The sequence below is a fragment of the Myotis lucifugus genome, unplaced genomic scaffold (genome assembly GCF_000147115.1).
Source record: "Myotis lucifugus unplaced genomic scaffold, Myoluc2.0 scaffold_143, whole genome shotgun sequence".
In the NCBI taxonomy this organism is placed as follows: Eukaryota; Metazoa; Chordata; class Mammalia; order Chiroptera; family Vespertilionidae; genus Myotis; species Myotis lucifugus.
Window position 1 is genome coordinate 1090470 of NW_005871191.1, and position 3999 is coordinate 1094468.

A 3999-nucleotide genomic window follows, 5' to 3' on the forward strand; every position below is an offset into this window, starting at 1 on the left:
TTCCCATGAAATATTAAGGTAGCTAAAGAAATATGCATGATAAATTTAATATCACTGATATGTCAATTTTCTTCTATAATAAATCTATTATAACTCTGAAGAATGCATTGGACTTAAACAAATAAGGCACTATTTTTCTTATATATCCAAAAGTACAAAGGCAGGAAATACGTGGATGGTGAAGCTACTCAGTATTTCAGGTCCTATTTTTATTTCTGTTCTGACATCCTTAATATATTGGTCTTTATCCTTTTGATTATCAGTTGACATTAAGAAATTACGTATCACATGAAAAAATAGTATTTGAATACAGATTTATTTTGGCTCCAAATTATATAGTCTAACCTCCACCTCACTGACTAATGTAGACCACTAGATATTGGAAGAAACATTTGAATTCCTCAAGCTGAAAGGTGAAAGTAGATATAGGTGCACACTTCCTAGTGGATAATAGAACGTAGGTAAAGAAAGATAATAAAAAATAAAAAAGTTGATGAATGTTTGAATCTCAACCTCTGTGAAAATCCTCACCAGATGTGAAATTTTCCTTAATCTCAATCCTTTTTTTTAGGAAGTGTCCATTCTGAATATTTAGAAGCATGGAAAACCAAGAGGTAGTAGGTTAAGGAGATACACTGAAAAATTAGAACTAAAACAGTCCTTATTTTGTAATGTTTTTGCAGACAGTCATCAGTGATACTGCACTCAATAAAATCTTACAATGATAACTAGAGTGCTTAGCCTGAGGTTTATGTGTAACTGAAGAATAAAAATGGAAAGACATGATTTATAGAGTTCAGTGTTTATGACATTGTCTTCTCGTGTTCTTAAAAATACACAACTCAAACGGTATATTTAGTCCAAAGATGAAAATTTTACATGGTAAGAATACTCATCTTATATATCCATTAAATTATTCTAAATGTCTCTTGCAGAAATCATAATTCATCTTATTTTGGAAAATATTGAAAGTCCCATTTAGTTTTTCTTTTTCCCATTTAGTCTTACATATGTTTGTGTGCATATGCGTGTATGAAAAGCTATTATCAAAGAAAGTTGCCAATGATGATGATAACAAAAACTAAGTTTAATTGAGTCATTTCCTACATAACACAGATTGTGTGTTATAGATTAATTTCACATAAGAGTGACATGCACTTCTCAGAAACTAGTTAGAATCAAACATTACCCCAGCACATGACTGGGGTACTGGTAATAGAAACAAAAGGAGATTATTTCAAGATAAAGTTACAAAGTCATTTCATGCATAGAAATCTATGGATAAGCTTTATGAGTGTTTATGTTCTTGACACTATTTGGTTGAGTGGTTCTTTTTGTTAGGTCTATACATGGTTTTAATAAATGTAATAAATTTACTGTTAACTTGTTTAGTATTCTTTTAGGTGTTCCAGATATTAAAGTAGTTTTTATATAAGTTCTCTTTCATTGAAATATTCATATGAAATAAATTTTAATTGTAAAATTATTATAGAATTTAAACATGAAGGTTTCATAATACATTTATGATTTGTCTTCTCAAAAGTTATATCATTTAGCACTCGACCTTGAGTTCTCTTGTGTATGTACGAGTTCCCTTGTGACCATTTACTGGTCAGCACTAATTTGCTTTTTCACTTTCAAGTTTGTTACATGAGAAAAGCTAGTACTATTGCTTTTATTTGTGTTTCATGCATTATGAGGAGGGTTAAGAATATTTTAATAGATGTAATTTATTTTTGACATCTTTTATGATTTTTCTATTCATATCCTTGACCAATTCTTCCATAAGAACATAGAAATAATTTTAATCTTAATGCATGATGCAAATGTGCAAGATCTTTTGCTAAATTTTATAGAAAAATTCTGAAGTGATGAACAACAAAAACTATACTAACATATTTGTGATAAGTACAAATAATTAATTTGAGGAAAACAAACACACAGATATCTCAATATGATTTACTTTATCTAACACAGCTGGTTTATTTAAAAATGAAACTAGGCAGCAAAAGAAAGTTTCAAAATGTAAACTGAAAAATGAGGTAGATTCTACCTATATAAGGAAGAAAGCTTGTTAGTTGGTTTTTGCCTTAGAAAACATGCTGACCCAATGAGGAGAGAAGCAGCCCTTAAGAAAAAAGTCTCTTTATTTTTAGTACCCACTCTCTCCTTACCAATATAAACATGTCTGTAATTTCAATATATATGTTCAATTTAAACAAAATATATCCCTAATAAAATAACCATCTTGGGACTAAGCCATTGTAAGAGTACTCTCAACACATGTATAATCACATTCCAAGAAAATAAGTAAAACATTCAATTACAAAGTTATGTTAGAGAGATTTTAACATACATATGCAAAAATATTTTTTCAGAAAAAAAACAATGTTTTTAACTTAGAAAGTAAGCTTGTATTTAATTTGTCAATACCATTTATTAGTTATCCTATCTAATAAAGAGGGTATATGCTAATTGACCCTCACACAGTCACAAAAATGGTGGCACCACAGCCAATAAGGAGGGACTATGCTAATTGACTGCCCTGCCATCAAAGATGACAGCACCCATAGTCAATAAGGAGGGAATATGCTAATTGACTGTCACCACCCTCAAAGGTGGCAGTGCCCACAGTCACAAAGATGTGCACCCAGTCCCAAGTCCCCCTCCAGCCCTTGTTGGGGTGTGAAAATTCACGTGGAGAAGCGCGAAGCACCCCAGGTGGGCCCGCCTTGCCACATGCCTGCCTCTGGAGTTCCCCAGTCCCCTCATCCCCCCAGCTTCTCAGGACTGGCCCAAGGCACAGGCAAGCCTCGGATGGCAGCTGCCCAGCTTCCCAGGGCCACCCGAGGTACAGATAACCAGGGCCGGCTGAGGGTTGCCTGCCGACAGTGGCAGCAGCAGAGGGGTGATGGGGCGTTGCCTTCCCGTGATCACCAGGTCGCCTCCCTCCCATGAGGGCTCCAGGACTGAGAGAGGGGGCAGGCTGGGCTGAGGGACCACCCCCTCCAGTGCATTAATTTTCATGCATCGGGCCTCTAGTCTATATATATAAAAACCCAGTGACCATAACGGCCATAATGACCAGTCGCTATGACACCCACTGAGGTCAGCAATCTGGCCCAATAAGGGAGTGGGGCAGCTGGCCAACCTCGCAGCCTCTCCCCCGTGCCAGCCTGCCCCTGATCTGACTCTCCCACCCCAATCTCCAATCAAGAGTGGGACGGTGGCCAAATGCCCCCTCCCCTCCCCCGGCCAGCCCCACCCCTGATCAGCCTGCCCCACCCTGATAGGCCCACAGCCCCTCCCCCTAGCCAGCCCTGACCCTGATTGCACCCCACCTCAATAGGGGGCTGGGCCAGCCAACGTCCCACAGCTCCTCCCCTGGGTGGCCCTGCCCCTGATCTCCCCCAATAGGGGGCAGGGCTGGCCAGCCAATCTTCTGAAGCCCCTCCCCCACCCAGCCCCACCCCAGATTGGCCCCCCACCCCTATCAGGGACAGGGCCAGCTGGCATGGCCCCTCCCCCAGGCTGCTGACCCCCAATTGGCAACCCCCACCCCATTCAGGGGTGGGGCTGGCCAGCCCACCACCCACAGGCCCTCCCCATGGCCGGCCCCACCCTTAATCAGGCCCCCAACCCCAATCAGTAGTGGGGCCCACTACCCAATCGCCCGCAGACCCTTCCCCTAGCCGGCCCACCTCCCGCCATCTCCTCCTCCCAACAGGCCCAGCCCTGATCCAACCCAATTGGGGCCAGGTCAGCCGGACTCCACCCATGCACAAATTCATGCACTGGATGCCTCTAGTATCATTATAAGGCCAACAATTTGATTGTATCCAAACAGGTAGCACAGAAAAGTCAACACATTGACTTGCTTCATAGAGCTTAGTACAAACAAATCAAAGAGCCAAGGTCACTCTTTATGTGATTTGTGGTGGGAAATGTCTAACGGGAAGTTTAGAAATTCAATTGATCAGACTTCTAATGGTCTGCACT